The sequence below is a fragment of the Rhynchophorus ferrugineus genome, unplaced genomic scaffold (assembly GCF_030347505.1).
Source record: "Rhynchophorus ferrugineus isolate W39M unplaced genomic scaffold, kcgeb_rfMv2 rfM3, whole genome shotgun sequence".
In the NCBI taxonomy this organism is placed as follows: domain Eukaryota; kingdom Metazoa; phylum Arthropoda; class Insecta; order Coleoptera; family Curculionidae; genus Rhynchophorus; species Rhynchophorus ferrugineus.
Window position 1 is genome coordinate 14,330,013 of NW_027472582.1, and position 18,212 is coordinate 14,348,224.

The window sequence follows — 18,212 nt, forward strand, 5'->3', positions numbered from 1 at the left end:
TTAGTCAATGTACGTGGCCCAACATCATTCCAACAGTTACGAACTGTTGATGGTGAATTGTGTGGATCCTACAGAGAAGCCTGTCAACGTTTGCAATTGCTTGAAAATGACGCTCATTGGGATCAAACTCTCAATGATGCTGTAATATCATCACACACTCATCAAATACGAACATTGTTTTCTATAATCATATCTACATGCTTCCCATCAAACCCAATTGATTTGTGGATGAAGTACAAAGATTATATGTGTGATGATATTTTGTATCAAATACGGAATAGAATGGGAAATCCAAATATACAAATCAGTGAAGAAATTTACAATGAAGCATTGATTTCAATTGAGGACATGTGCTTGATAATGTCAAACAAACTATTAATTCAATTAGGCCTGACCGCGCCCAATCATCCAATGCATGACGCTTTTAACCAAGAGTTGCATCGAGAAAGACTGTATGATCTCAACGCTTTGAAAGAATAAATTCAAACAAATCTTCCACTGTTAAATGAACAACAGAAGTATGTATTTGAAACTCTTATGAAAGTAACAAATGATGAAACTGGAGGGATTTATTTCTTAGATGCACCTGGTGGTACAGGAAAAACTTTTTTTATTTCATTAATATTAGCAACAATTCGCTCACAAAATAAAATTGCACTTGCACTCGCTTCGTCGGGAATCGCAGCAACTTTGCTTGAAGGTGGCCATTAAATATGCAAAGCAATGAAACTCCAACCTGCAACGTTTCGAAGAACTCTGCAATGGCAAAGGTTTTGCAGCAATGTAAATTGATTGTTTGGGATGAATGCACGATGGCACATAAAAAATCTTTGGAGGCTTTAGACAGAACCTTAAAAGATCTACGTAGCAATAATAACCGATTTGGTGGTGCAATGATTTTATTAGCAGGAGATTTTCGTCAAACATTGCCAGTGATTCCACGATCAACGCCAGCTGATGAACTCAATGCATGTCTAAAGTCCTCCAATTTGTGGAAACATGTTAAAGTACTTCATTTAAGCAAGAATATGCGTGTCGAGTTGCAAAATGACCAATCTGGAAACATATTCTCTAAACAACTCATTGACATTGGTAATGGCAAATTTCCTATAGACATGTTGACGGCTTGCTTTTGCTATGACTATAAACAAGTCCCAGGGGCAATCATTAAGTGTTTGTGGTATTAATCTAGAAAACCCATGTTTCTCACATGGTCAATTGTATGTTGCCTGTTCCCGTGTTGGAAAACCATCAGATTTGTTTATCTATGCGCCAGGTAATCAAACAAAAAACATCGTATACCACAAAGCAATATAATGATAATAATAATAATAATTATGATTCACATGATTAACAATAAAGCTATTACTTACTTTTCAATCCTTATATATGTTTTATTTAATTATTTTTTTATTCACAACGCCCTATCACCAGGGTGATGGTTCTGTTCAGGAGAATTTTTTAAAATACGTAGGCACAAAAACTGCCACATTACAAATCTTTTTGACAGGACGAAGTCTGTCGGGTCAGCTAGTTTATTATACAGCTTGGATATAAATACGAATTGCAAATAGAGTCAAATAAATGCGTCTAAAAATATTTCCATATAACATTTTAATGTTCATTCTCTTATTATTACTGTTTTTTTGTTTTTATATCTTATATCTATAAGTTTACAATAAAGTAAAGTTCTATTCGTTTTAGACACGTCAACCTGTTGGATTATTTAGTGACTGGACTTACAGCTTAATCACTGCCTTTATTACTTTTATAACTTTATTATTTACCGCTGCACCACCAACCTGCGGCTGAAACATTTTACAGTTAAAATAACATAAGCAGAGATGGCGATCTACACAAACTTCAATATTGAGTAAAATGTATTATTCATCGAGGTAAATATCTATCGTACAAAAAGTAAATATTGGTATATATTGGCAGAATGGTACATTGGGTCGCTCATGGCAAGAAGATAATAATAATAATAAGAAAAAGGTAAACGTTGGAATAACTATTACATCCGATTAGGTTTTGTTAGTCATAACATTTATTAATAATTAATCGCAGACATATAGTTCTTCATGCTGGAAATAGGAACGCTTTTATTTCTGGTGTAGATTTAGCGTTTCCCTCTATGTCCAAGGATGACTTACATGGAGATATCAGTCATAAATCATTTTTACAGTAGTTTGAAAATCAGTTTTTAAAAAACTTGGAGGGACTATCAGTTATTATTATGTACAGTGCTCCATATCTGCCATATATATAGTACACTGGTGGTGAAAATTCCAACAAGTGCATCAACAAAGGCTGCAATTAAGGAATGGCTTAAACATAAAATAAGTTTCGAGGAAATCATGTTAAAGAATGAACTATTTCAAATTGTTACTCGGTAGATATATATGAAATATTTAATTGTATTTTATGTAATTTACTTTTTTAAAAATCGGCCTGAGAAAAGATGCATGGTAGATCAGATTACTGAACGTTATGGCCACATAGCATTATGACTTCCTCCCTATCACTGCATATTTAATCTAATTGAGTTGATATTGGGTATTGCAATAGGCATTCAGGTCGAGAAGGATATTAAAACCAGAACTATGTGGATTGATGGAAAGAGACATTGTCGAAAATAACACCTTCGGTTTTTGTGGGCTCGATCAAACATATTGAAGACGAAATTGAGAAATGGTAGAATCTTGAGCAAGTTTTTAATAGATGTGTTATTGTTCAGAATATACATGAACATTTGGACTACTAACATGTATGAAGAGAAAAACAATACTAACTATTTTGCAGATATGGCAAACGCATTAAGGAGAATGCAGTGATTAAATGTAGTTTTATCAGGAAAGGTGTATACAGGTAGTAAGAGGAAAAACTAAAGAGAACATATAAATTATTGTGGCTGTATAATTAATTGTATAATAATATATTCATTAGATGTATTACAATGTTAAAATAAATTATAATACATAACATTTTTGTTTCATTATTTTCTTTATATTAAAATCTTGTTATATGTCAGAGCCAAAATGTATTAAAACTGAGTTTGCTGCAACATTGCGACGTTTGGACAAGTCACCCGTGTTACTACTGTTTTGGATAGACTATACTTTTAGTAAGGCTTTGGCTTTCGGCTTGGCAGCAAAGCATTGTTCTAACTTATTTATTATATAGATATGTTATACATTTTTTTACGTATATGACTGGTAATGTATAAATAATTAATTGCTCCAAGAAGTATCAACCAGAGATCAGATTTAAGTCCGTGTGATCGATAAGTAAATTACACAATAGTTAGTTTTGCCTTCGTCGGTGTGATTTAAGCGGTAGGCCTAAAGATGCCGTTTCCTAATCACGTAGGCCTAGAATTAAACCGGAGCTATAATTTGTTTCCCATCGGGTGTTGTCGGAGACGGTCTGGCAGCTTGCAGCCGAACAAAAGTCTCCCGGCAATTATAAGTTGGAAGTTTCGCTCGGGCGGCTTAAAAGCTCCCGGTAAAACGTGGCTTCAATTTTCGAACGGCGACGAAAATGCGAGAGGATAGAGTCGTGCGAATAACGTCACGTTCGGCCTCCTTTCAATTTTCGCTCGGGATATTCCGAAAAAAATGCCGTCCGGAGTGCTAAATCGTTGGTAAATTTTTGTTTGCTTTTTTTCTATATAACACATATTACTGCGAGATAAGTTTTTACTGTTTTTAAATATGTATTATGGAAATCTGACTTATGTATATTTGTTAAAATTGGGGAAAAAAACACTAAAATATACGAGGATGAATCAAATATAAATGGTAATTTTGTAAAATAAATTTATTGATCAATGGTATATACGTATCAAATATTTATTTTTCAATGTAGTCACCTTCCTTCTCTACATACTTTTGCCACCGATTTGGAAGCTTGAATATACCTTCTTTATAAAAAGTTTGAGGGCGAGTTGTCATCCTATTACTTATATACTCCTCTACTTCTTCACTGCTTTCAAATTTTTTGCCTCCCAGTGATTCTTTCAAGGGCGTAAACAAAAAATAATCACAAGGTGATAAGTCAGGGCTACAGGGAGGGCGCTCGAGAGTTTCCCAGTTTATTTCTTCCAATTTGTTCCTTGTCGAAACTGCGGTGTTTGGCGAAACAATGGGCATACTCCGTCGTTTGCTTGCTGATACCTAATTGTGATGAGTTTTCTTCAAACCTTAATCGGCGATCACCTTCGATAAGCTCTGGAATAGCACGGATGTTGTCATTTGTGAGACTTATTCGTCGCCATCGATCATGTCTTTCATTTTTGGCACGTTCTCGCCCATGCCTGATTTCTGTTTCCCATGTATACACTTGACTCTGAGATAGTGTAGTATCCCTAAGCCGTGCCTTCAAACGAGTGAACATTTCCGATGGTTCAAAACTTTATGATGATGCGTTGTGCAACAGGTGAAGGTACCTCGTGCTCAGTCATGACTGTACTGCGGACAGAACCGGGGACAGCTGCTACCTACACAGCAGTTTTTTTCTCCGGTTTCACCCCTCCTCATAATCCAAAGAACACTTGAGTATCTTCAACTTAAATAACAAAGGTAATGAATCTCGAAATTAAACCCTTGAGCGTCCCACAATTAGTGTCTGTATACACTGAATAACTTAAAAATAGGGCATGAAAAGCTATGATGAAACTATTCTAAAACTATGGAATTTATTAGCCAACAGTTTTTATATTGACATAGTGCATTTTCATCAATAGTTTCAAATTTAAAGTAACTAGTTAGGCTTCAATTGGTGTCGAACGAACAAGTGATAATTGAAATAAGCAATATTAATTAAATACAGAATGTGAACTAAAATGAGTGGGTCTGAATGGGTTGCAGAATGAAGGAAAAATATTCTGGATTAAATGAAAAACATTTTAGGTATTTTTCAAGTACAATTTATAAAAAACAGTACATTTTTAGGGTCGATATTTCCATTATTTAATATTCAAAAAATATGGTCCGTAAATTAGTTATAAAGGATTTTATAAAGTGAAGCTTTATTGTGAAACATTGGTACAGCGTACTTTAATCCATTTACAAGTATTGCCCATGAACAGCCGCCACTTTTTCTCATTTTCAAGGCAATTATGGATTGCAATCACGAGAGAACGATTTATTATTTTATTACCCAACTCGTATGTCGGAATAAGTAGTAATCAGAAGGATCAAGGTCTAGAGAATACAACGGATGGGGTAAAACTTCAAATGTGGTCGAGAGTTATTATGCTGAAGAATAACATTGTTGTGTCCTTGCTCATATTCCGTTCGTTCTTTCGCACAGTGACCGACTATAACGTATCAATTGTAGTCGATAGTGATCCCTATTAACGGTTTCATCGAATAGTGCTTTCAAATCCTCGTCTATATTTTTTTGTTCTTGTCTTCGGTGTTAAAATGATCACTGTTGAAAGGCCAAAACCAGTATTCATATGTTAAAATCAATGGGGCATAGTTGCCATAAGCTTCACATAGCATTTACATGACCTTCAGTCGCCTTTTTATTCCAATTGAAGTGAACAATTTTAATGCAATGAAAATATTTCTTGTTCATATTTTGACGAAATGACATATACTGAAATGAAGCTGTCGGTGAGGCTTCAACATGAAGTCGGTTACAAATGTACCCAATCCGATTTATTAAACCGTCTGTTGTAAATTGTTTAAAGATAATTTATAAATTTATAATAAAATTGTTAAAAATTCGAAGAACTGGCTGATGAAATACTAATAATAGTAGCTTCTTCAATATTATGTTGATAACTTAATATCTTTTTTCGTAGATTACCTGTATGCGAAACACTTTTTTGGCTATTTTGGTATCATTATTTGCTGGAAAATAATCACGATTTATTTAAGATTCTAATATTGTTATTACAAAAATAACTAGATTTGTTACAGATGCTTTCTAACGATTTCCCCTGTTAACATTATAAAGAATCGTATAAACGGATGTGTTGGTGCCTCGATAATATTATGTATTAAAATATCGATAGAGATTGAACGTTTTTTTTGCCGAGTATTCATATGTATATTTAGACAGGCGGAAAATTGAGTAGAGCATAGGGATCAAATTGTCGGTATTGGGATTTTATAAAAATCCCGCCTATACCTTATTTACCTTTGGAGATATTTTACGCTTTTTTTATGGTTCACAACATTTGTAATTTTGGGTAATTTGCTCTTTCTCTCTCTCATAACAGGTGTGACATTAAATAAATACGAAGGAATCGAAAAATTAAATATGAATATTAAAAAAGGTAGGTAATAAATATCTCGACATTTCATAAGATTTATTGATTGTTGCCGTTTCATCGTTAAGGAAAGGAAATTATAGCAAACATCGACTGTACAAAGGAAGTTGGTGCCAATCAATGTACCACTAACCTATGAAAAACTGAAAATTGGCAGCAAAACTCACTAATTTAACTGCAGAATAATAATGTACTTATAAAATGCTAATCTGGAGAGTTTTTTTTTGTGTTGTACATAGTAAAATGCTTATGAAGGGTAGAGTAACTGTGGTTTCAATACAGTTGTCTGTATTAGGAATTTAAACTAACCAATCAAATGCAGCGAAAAGTAGGATTACTTAGATATTACCAGAAATAATAACACAATTTTCAAAATTTTCAAACATTGACATGATTTAACCATCATTTCCGCATTTAACCAAAACAACTATGTCACGCACATATTTGGATAGTTTTAATGCGCATTTAAAAACTATATATATCATAAACGACACTAACCGCTCTTTAAAGAGGAAAACTACCAATCAGTGCATCTTCTAAAGAGCATAGTCTCTCTCAGAGACCTTCAACTCTCGATAAACGTCTGTCTTCTAAAAAAGCTCCAGGCTCAGATATATCACAGTAAATCATCTTAAAAATCGCACCAGCAAGTAATTATCAGAACTTGTCAACATCATCAACTCCATCCTGAGGTTAAAGCGTTTCCCAAAGAACTTGAAACATGCGCTTGTCGCTGTCATTCCTAAAAAAGCCAATCCACCTGATTATAGGAACATTAACCTGATTAGTTCACTTTCCAAACTTGCCGAAAAGCAATATTACACGCTTTAAACAACTTCACAGACGCACACCACATAATCCTGAATGAACAATTCGGTTTCCATGCCAAACATTCAAGCCTCCATCAAGCTGCTCGCGTCGCAGTTACAATATACTAGGCATTAAGAATAGGTCGAAATACAGGAGTCATCCTTTTAGATGCCTCTAAAGCTCGCGATCAAGTTTGGCATGACGGTCTAATATTCAAAGCAAAACAGCTTGGTCTATCGAATGATCTAATCTCCCTGATAGATTCATACTTGGACCGTAGGTCCTTTCAAGTGAGGATCGGTGCCGCAGTCTCCTCTCGTAAACAGATTTCCGCAGGCTGATTTTCCACTCCACAAATATTCCCACAAAGCATTTTATGCAGATGATACCGCTTTTTTCACAACCGTTTATAGTCCCGACGCTATTCGCGACAGACTCTCAAGTCCAATTGAACCAGGCGACTGCGTGGTACAAATTCTGGTTGCTGCAGATAAACCCGAGCAAATCTTTATTCTGTTCCACCGCAAGAAGGAGTTCCGCGACTATAGCCTCCAAATTGTTAAAGTCCCTGTCCTCTGGCTCCAGAAAGTGTTATACCTCGGTCTCCAGTTCGACCGCAGATTCCAATGGTCAGCTCAAATACAGCATGCTATTTGCAAAAGCAAATGCTATTCCCACTCCCCTGCAGAAAAAGTAAACTCCCAATCCCCCAGAAAGTGACTCTATACAAAATGCTAGTCCGTCAGTCTGCCTCTACGGAGCACAGGTGTGGTACAAGTATGTCTCTGAGAAACAACTTGAACTACTCCAAGTGTTCCAATCCAAAATAGTTCGCTCGCTACTCAATGCCCCATGGTTTATGAGGAACGTCAACACTCACCTGGAATCAGGCATCCCATTTGTGAAGAATTTCACGCACATGCTCAGTCTAGGGTTCTCCATAGGCGCCTTAGAACACGACAACACCTTGATCAAATCAATACCCATCCACAAACCTCCGTAGTAAACCAGCTACGACAATTCCAGTCGTCACCCAGAGCCTCCGTCGCCCGCAAAGCACTTCACTCACCCGAACTGAACCATATCCGCAAAAGACCATTTGGTTCTAGCTGGCCATCTTGGAATAAGAATAAAAGTCCACTAAATTGATGTATTCGATGTATTCAATATCACCAAATTACCATTTATTATTTTATTTGTTTTTATTCTTATTACTTATTTTATTCACATTATTTCTCCCAGTATATTTTACCAGAAAAGTAATTTAACAGTATTTGATTTTATTAAATGAAGTCTTAACAAATATCATTCAATCTATATCGTGGTATATTTCACACAAAAGATAATCAAAACTTTCTAGACACTGTCATCTCGTAAACAACAAAGATATTCCTTATTTCCCTCTGTCGTGTCATAACGTTGACTGTTAGAAAGCCTTAAGCAAAAATAAGGGCGAAGCGAAATCTTAAATTTGCATTTCGTCACAATAGCGGAGGCAATTGTTAAACGCATCCCTAAATAGACAGGAGGGAAAGAGGGACAGTGAGAGAGGGAGAAAGAGAGTGAAAGAGAGGGAGAGCTCGACAGAGACAATTTCATTAGAATTAAGAAAATGGGAAATTTATATGGGGGTTTATGTTTAATCTAGGGGTCGGATAGGCACCATAAAGGCTGAATTTCTGAAATAAAATTATCCTCAAAGATTTGATATAAAAGAGGAGATAATAAAATGATGATTAACTCAAGTTTATGAAAAGTAATATCTAAAGTTTATAATTCGCGAGTGAAAAATTAATCATCAAAAAAGTTTTGTGACATATTTTGAGACACTAAGGTCTTACATTGGCTTGGAAAATGTAAGTTAATCAAAGTAAAAGGGGATCCCTTTTAGCCTTTCTTATGTTATTTTGGATTAAAAATGAGTTTGTATACAAAACATATCTCTGCTCAGTCTTATTGCTTCTTATATCCTATATGTAGTCCCGTTTTTTCTATTTGATATATCTTTAGTACTTAATCTGTTAATATTATAAACAAGTTTGTGTTTAAACTTCGTCTTGTCTTAGTCTACTGTACTACTGCTTTTAGACTATTTTCTACTATTAAAGATATATGGTTATCTTCAGAGCTGTGCATATTAGAGTAATTACTCTATAATTATTACAGCCTCTTTCAGCTTTCTTTTTATGTATCGAAACAGTAAGTGCTATTTGCCATTCCTACGGAGTTCGTTCTTATATTATTCTATAAGTATTACTTCTATCGCCCCACTACTTCTATTTTCAGTTATTATATGAATTTTCTCTTTTGTAAGTTTTTAAAGCATTGTAAAATAGTTTCGGGTTTTCTTAATTGTTCTTCTCTTTGTTTTGTTCTCTTTCCAAATTTTATACATGCTTCTTTTTTGTCTCTTGTATCATTCAATTTACTTTTGCTTCTTTTCATATTTCGTAGTTGACTTTTTTCGGGTAGGTTGTCTAGTTTTTTTTTCTTTCGTTCATTAATATATATATATATATATATATATATATATATATATATATATATATATATATATATATATATTAGATTTTGTTCCATGTTTTCATCCACCTATAGATCCACTAGAGAATCGTTGTTATTTTGAGGACGATTAGAGGAAAATTACCTGGGCATTCTTGAGGTCTTTTTATATTTTTATTTTCAGTTATGTTAGTCCAAAAGCATCAAAACACCAAATATAAAACTATGGATAGATACTTACAGAAAAATATTCGCTTAGTAAAACTTACTATTTGTTTCTTTCAAATTTATTTAGACGGTTTCAAAGTATATAATATGCTAGGATATAGTACATTGTTGTCAAATTTTTTTCCAATATTCAAACGGAGTTCTTGAACTCTCCTGCGATTCAGTATCCTCATCGATGCAAAATAATGTTATCGACGTAGTTTTTTGAGTTTAAAAAAAATTAGAAATCGCAAAAGATGAATTTAAATTAGAATGAAAAAGTTTAATAATTAATTTATTTGAAAAAATGGTGAAGAACCTGTGATGTTTAATAAAGAGTATTTTAGTGCTACCTAAAAACCATACATACATACAATTAAAATGTTATGTATTAAAAAAAAATCAAACAATTAACTTTGTTTCGTTTAATTAATTTGTAACACTACCGGTAACATTGTTTCGTTTTTTTTATAACCCTATACTTCAAGAAGCACGATGGTTATATTGCGTGCGATATATTGGATAATTATTACATCATTGCTCTCTTAACTGTATCGTATTTATTGAAGCATAAACTTGTAATTTACCACTACGAAGCTTGTATGTAGTGACGTAATATACTGAGGAGCTATTTCGCCGGCTAGTTATTTGATAGTCTACCCAGTTAATTATAAATTTAATTGATATTTCAGTGATAGAAAATGATAATACTGGAATTATATGTTATTGTATCAAACATATATCAGAATAATCTTAATTATTGTAACACTTTCACTAAATTTTTGATTTATTACTATGATACTAAATTAAAATAACATGTTAGGGCGTACCTTTGCACCTTTTCTAGAAACTAGCTAGAGACTAAAAATCTTGTGATGCTAAAACTGTTTGGCTCGTGGTTACAACATCGATCTTACTTGCTATATTTAGTTCCCTTTACTTTTCTCATATATCGAAAAATCATATGCGTTCATAACGAAATAATAGTGGCAAGGGCCGGCTTGGTGGCGCAGTGGTAAAGGCGATGGGATGGTCCTCCTACTGTTGCGATAGCCGCGGGTTCGAATCATGCTGGGGTATGGTCGTAAATTTATGTTTATGATTGTTTCAAAGTTTGTGAATGTTCTGGGCAAGAGTGCAAAAATCCGACAAGGAAAATGATCCCAGTCACGCCAGTAACCAGGCTGGGTAAGACCGGATGTCTTCTGGGAGGATTTCTAAAGTTGGTCACTGGCCAGTCGGTAGGCTTAATGCTGAGGACCGTGGTTCGGAGCCCACGTTAAACTTTAAGCGCTGTCCAGATAAACACATAGTTGGTAAAAGGAGACTTTAATATATATATATATATATATATATATATATATATATATATATATATATATATATATATATATATATATATATATATATATATATCTAATAGTGGCAAGGAAATATATTTCGATAATTTTTAGAATTTTATAGATTTTAGAATACAATATAAATGATCTAATGATTATATCGATTGTCAAAACATTAAAAAAAAATCATGAGAATATATTTTTTTACAAATCAATTCATTACAAGTTTACTAATAGGCTGTATATTATTTTATCTATTTCATAAGTCATTAAAATTTTACCCAGCCTAAAACTAACAACCGTGCGATTGTAATTATTAAAATTTACTTTTTCTTCTGACTAATAGGCTGGATAACTATTTTTGAAAAACCATGTTATAATAATTCTACGTATTTACTTTATCCGGAATAAAAGTTATTTGTTTAGTTGTTTTGGTCACACTGGTTGGTTTGTATCGGTACAGGTCTTATTTATACATTATTTTAATAATTTTGTGTTATAATTAGATATTTTATCGTGTATCGATGCTATCGATGCTGTCAGGGTTCCTAATGTGATTATATATCACTAAAAATCACAAGCAAGTTATGTATTTCCATCCAACGCGGGAACCAGCCAATTTAGATTAAACATTCCACTTGAACACACAACATTTTCAATTTAACTATATATTATTTATGTACCTTTAATTGTGTCTAAAGTGTAATTGTGTCCTTTTTTTAGTTATGAAATAATATACAAAATTATTATAATCAATATATGTGACTGGTTTGGTCGTACAAGTATGCATCAAGTCGGTATATGTTTTTGCAAGATTAGAATGCCAGCTAGACAGACGAAAATGGGACTGAGCTGAAAAAACTGAAGATCTAACTGAACACACTGAACACTCACTGTTGTTCACTGTTCATTCTCTAAATACAAAGAAAAATATTAATTAAATTCAAGCCTTCAACAAGTGTCAATCAAGACTCACCAAAATAACGAAAGGCCAATATCAAATTTCTGGTTTCTTGTAAATCAAATAGTTGCTATACTTTACCAGATTAAGGGTAAGTTACATATATTAACAGTGTGATTTTGTCAATTTTTTACAGCATGGTCTGTGTGTTATGACAAACAGAAACTCCCAACATTTCGAACAATACTTACGCACAGACAATATATGAACCAAATGTTGTCAGTGAAGTTAAGTAAAGTAAAAGAAAATATGCCAATATCAAGTTGAAAAAATCTTAGGGAAACTTGACATGTTAAAGCATATCTAAATACAGATTTTGCAATGTACTTGATGCAATATTGCAGTTGCAAATACTGAAAATATTGTTAGGCCATTGTTAAAATGACCATTATAATTACAATTTGTGCATTTTATTTACTCAAACATTGCAAGGTAATTTGATACAACACATACAAATAACACTGTTGATAACATTTGAGATTGGGCCTCATTTGTTTTGTTTGCTCATCTCTGTAAAAGGAGTATTTTGGTAGCACTGTTAAATACATTTGCATCTAATATCTTGAAGGCACTTGACTTCAATAATACTATTCTCACGGTTCCCAAGTGGCTATTGTGCTATTATTATTGCCTACTCTTTCGAGTCATTACCTGAATTTATTCATTTTCTTGCCGTTATACTGATGACATATGTTCTTCAATACTCTACCATATTACCATAGTTAGTGTGTCTGGAATAACCACTCAATTTTTTTTATAAAAGTTCTAATATCTTTTAAAACATTATTATTTCAGTTGCGGTCATACATTACCTCTATTATTGACGAATCGATTGTGGGAAAATTTAGGTGTGTCTTGATAAATCCTAGTTAAATTTCTTTAGTCACCTTGTCTTTATGTTAGTGGCATAGAACCATTTTTTAATTGTAAAGTATAAGATAAATAATCCAAATAAAATCGATGCGCGAAGAAATTTAAATGTTGAGTTGCCGAAATGATGTTAACCTTTCGTAGAGCTTCTGAATTTTTAAATATTGTTTTTTTATTTCTTGTAAACTCTTAGTAAGCCCACTTTCAATTTTAAAATAAATGTATTTTTACCATTCTTGCTATAATATATTATTATTACGAATTAATATTTTTGTGATTCTTTATTACAGTCAACTAGCCTATTCATATATTCTAAGCCTTTAACCAGTTCTATTACGATTAAGGATTACATTATTTGAGGGCAGTCAAATTTGTGGAAATGCGTGAACTTTTTTTAAATTACTACTTTGAGAAAGATATTTTTAGTCGAATGAGGCCATAAAAGTAAATTCGCTGAACGCCTTGAAGGTCGTATCTCAAGCAGCATACGAAAAATATATGGAATATTAACTCATTTTTTGTGCAGGAGAATAAATTACTTTTTTTGTGTGTTATTTAATAATTCCAGGAACTTTTTATATAGAACGTATAACTGGTTCAACCATTGTATGCTTCGTGAAGGTTAATAATTTTTGGTCAGTCCGTTCTGGATTCCAAAACTACCTAAAGGGCCTTCCAGTGAATACGAGTATAATCGAAGGTCGGCCTAAAATCATTAGACCATTCAAGCGTTGTCTCTACTGTTTGCTTTTTTTCTCTTCAATACTAATACGAGGGTAAATCTAGAATTACGTCATAATGACGAATAGCTTTTTTATCATTAAATAATGCAGTTTTTATCTGCTCATTTCAGTTTAAATTGGAAAAAGTCCAGGAATAGTCAACAAATAAATATAGTAAAACTGAAAAGTTACAGTGTGCTATTGAAAACAATTCTTACGCGAGAACATTTGAATAATCATTCTGAATTTTAGATATAATTTAAATGAAGAATTAGAACTCGTTAGTTACGCTGGCATAAATATTTTGAAACAGGCCGTATTCGAAAAAGGAGCTGCCACCCAATTTCACCAACTAGTGTTATTGTTAAAGGTATCCTGTAATGAAGAAGATGGTGAAAGAGGATAATTGAATGATTTGTGTTAAAATGAGTCAAAACTGAAGATTGGATACTCGAAAGTGAGTAAATAGGTTTGATAGTTTATAATTTATAATCTGACAAATTTACAAAAAGGAGAACCTTGAAAGTTATAAGCCGTTAAATTATTTGTAAAATTCTTGGAAAACGATGGTACTTTTCCTTGATATATGATGTCTCCCCTTGCCAAGATAGTCCGATACGACTTTATGCTTATTTTATCCTGTAATGTGCCCAGAAAGAGAATCATGTTACACTATAACATCTTCCTTATTCATCAGATTTAACAATGTATTACATCTGTTAATTTCTTGAAAAATACTTGGGAAGAAAACTGTTCTAGAGCAGGCTGAATGCTGTTATATCAAAATATAAAGGCTCATAATAAATAGCTCTTAAGGATAACGCGGTTGTAGGTCTTGCATAATATTTCGCTTGACCTTTCGATCTGAATGCAATGCCTATCAATCTCCACATCTGGATTGCTATTGATAAAATCAATTTTTAGGAATTGATGATCGGCATCTGGTTGTGGTAACAACACTTCTAATGATATATTTCTTATTATATGTGCAATTGATTAAGACTTTTTTCGATTAAGTTCTTATGCAATGTTGAATGTTACCAAAAACCTTTTATGGTGTAATGCCCTTCAATCGTTAATACATGATATATAAAAATCGCGGCTTAATAACTGTGGTCGTTAGTTTCAATCAGTATTTAACAATTTTTAATCACAAAATAAATATTTTAAATCACCTATAAATACTTATAAAAATGCTAATCCTTTGTTACAGTAAAACTATTGATGACAGTGATAGTGACACTTTGAATAAAAAAAGAAAATTGTTATTTTTGCCATTTTCCACGTAAATATTTTTTTATTGTCTCACCATACAAACTCTCCCTGAACTTCCACAATTAATTTGAAATTAAAATTAGACCAATCGGTGCAAGCGTTCTTAAGTTTTAGTGAGACTAACAAACATTAAGTCTTATATATAAAAGAAAACTATAACTTCAATATAATATTAATTTGAAAATTTTTAACTAGAACCTCCTATCTAAACCTAAAAAATAATTTCGAATTCTTTCGAAAAGGTCAATTGAAAAGTCCCCGGACTGACACACAGATGGCGCTACTAGAATTAAATCCATATGTGTTTTAGTTAGCTCTAACCCTCAAAAGATGCGTGTATAAATTTGACAGCTGTCGGATCATGTTATTCTCAAAAAAATGGATAAAAAAGAATTTCGCGTGTTGATAAAATATTGCTTTTTGAAGGGAAACAATACAGTTGAAGCAAAAACTTGGCTTGATGCCGAGTTTCCGGACAATGCCCCAGGAAAATTAACAATAAGCTCTCTACGAAGTGGGTGCCGCGTGAGCTCACTTTTGACCAAAAACAACGACAAGTTGATGGTTCAGAGCAGTGTTTGAAGATGATCAAACCTAATAAACCCGAGTTTTTGCATCGATATGGGATAATGGATGAAACATGGCTCCATTATTTCACTCCGAAGTCCAATCGACAGTCATCCGAGTGGACTGCACACGATGAACCCGCTCCAAAGCGTGATAAAATGCAGATAAAAAACAGTCGGCTGGCAAGGTTATGGCGCCTGTATTTTGGGATGCGCAAGGAATAATCTTCATTTACTACCTTGAAAAAGGAAGGACCATCAAAAGCGACTATGACATAGCGTTACTGAAGGACGAAATTGCCGAAAAATGACCGCATTTGAAGAAAAAGAAAATATTGCTTCACCAAGACATTGCACCGTGTCACAAGTCAGTGAAAACGATGGCAAAAATCCATGAGTTGGAATTGCCTCCTCATCCACCTTATTCTCCAAATCTGGCCCCCACCGACTATTTCCTGTTCCCAGATCTCAAAGGAGTGCTCGCTGGGAAGAAATTTTCGTTGAATGAAGAGGTGATCGTTGAAAGTATTTTGAAAATGGTATCGAAAAGTTGGAGGGTAATTGACAAACAAATTTGTTTTATTGTATATATATATATATATATATATATATATATATATATATATATATATATATATATATATATTAAATATAAATCATATTTCGGAAAATATTATTAATACCTCATTTGCCGCTTCGTTCACGGTCCGTACACATTTTAAAGACTGCATTATAACTTTATAATATGGAAAAACTTAAGAACTTACCGAGATGTCGTTTAGAGTTCGGCGTAATCACCGGCTCTTGTTCGGATGCTTCAGCCACTTTGAAACTTTTTAACTACACTATTCGAGAAATATGCGCCTGGCTCATTAACTCTATTTTCCCCAATTTTGAGTCATATCTGGAGTTTACACGACGTGCTCGTACATTCGTATGCTGGCGTTTAGCATTGCGGTGGATTAGAATTCAGATAATTTTAATATCACCAACCTAAAAAATTAGGTCGATAAAAGTTAATTGAGTTCGCGGGGAAAAACAAATTTTATTTCTCTTCCTATTTTCTTATTATATTGTTGTATGTAACTGACTATATAAAATATATTCATATTCCGTTCAATAAAACAGTGAAATCACGTCATTAAAATTTATGACGTCAAATCGTAGCAATGTAGTCTTTGACATATAACAAAATTCTAATCTAAACATTGCAGTATATCTAATGCATATATTATCTCGTTCTTGGTTAGAGACGCAATCTGTTTCTGTCTCTAACTATTTAATGGTTTCGGCATTTTCAATCAGAGTAATAATAATCAGCAGTTTGAAATTTATCAAATCAAGCAAAGCGCCAAAACGTTTGCCCGTTTATAACTTGTAATTATTATCACTAATTATTCGAAGAATTTCGCAGAGCTTTCGCAGTAGGCTGATTCGGTTACATGTTCCAACGAATCAGACAGCGTTCTTTCTCTTTTTAACTAGGGTAAAATGAGAAGGAAAAATACACTCTGAAAAAAATTTCAACTGAATATAGGTAGTATGCCATAAGCAGACATAGGCCATATGTTATAAAATGCATTCATATTAGGTTATACTTGAAGCTTTGAACTTTGACTATCTTCAAATAATACCGAGCACAAGATAAAAGTTGATTGCGGAATATAGGTGTAAATCTAAGTTCATTTTCATACTTGCTATATTCAAACAGCACTAAATGTATACTAAATACAAGCGGTGAATATATAAAAAAGGCAGACTGAGTGGTATTTATACATATCATAATATAAAAATTAATATAAACTTGAAAAATATAAGTAATGGCTTTTATACTGATAATGAAAAATGGACGTTTGAGCTAAAATAATGGTTTCTGAAAAGAATTATTAACGATATGGTTGGAGGACTAATGGTCACCCTATGAAATGATTTATGGAGGTTTAGAACGATCCTTCTCTATAAAATATGATATAATTATTCGTAGTTGAATTTTAAAAAGTTTCTTGATCTCTAACTATTAAAATATTGAATCAATTAAATTAATGAAACTCCGTATATAATATCTCGTTTGACTAGTGTTACCTCAGTACCTCAGTGTAATTTGAACTAATAAAATACATTAACTAGAATCGAACTAAGTATTTGATGGTATCTGCAGTGGAATAAATAACATAAATATTTAACAAGGGAAGGTTCGTACAATCTACTTCAATGAAATTACATTAAAGATTCCCCCATAAATCTTTTTTAGTTAGAGAAAATGCTTTTAAAATAATTTAGGAAGACTAGTTAGAACTCTAATGGTATTACTATACAAAAGTGAAATTAATTTGTATTGAAAATAAGTAAATTATAAAATATATCAAAAGTTGAAGGAATAGGTAGTTAAAGCTTAGCTTTATTATTAAAAACTAGATGACCCCTTGAATTGTGTATCATCTACATCCGCCTCTCCAATAGCAATAGCTCGAAAATAACAATAACCATTTCGTCGATTGTTAGAGAATTAAATCTTCTCTCTAGCTCACCGGCAGGTGTTTTGTCAGGTCTCTCGTCGATCATATATATCATATATCATGTATCACATGTATATCATATATATATATATATATATATATATATATATATATATGATATACATCATATATATAGTATATATCATATACATCATATACA

General features: G+C 32.8%; 1 protein-coding gene across 1 annotated transcript in view; it reads right to left on the minus strand.

Annotated features, from left to right (window-relative positions):
* LOC143194314 (ras-like protein family member 10B) overlaps window positions 1-16,439 on the minus strand; it is a 157,248-nt gene extending 140,809 nt beyond the window's left edge. The window contains exon 1 of the mRNA XM_076401012.1: window positions 16,304-16,439. The gene's annotated coding sequence lies outside the window, so the exon portion shown is untranslated. The remainder of the gene's footprint in view (window positions 1-16,303) is intronic.
* Between the last annotated feature and the right edge of the window lie 1,773 nt (window positions 16,440-18,212).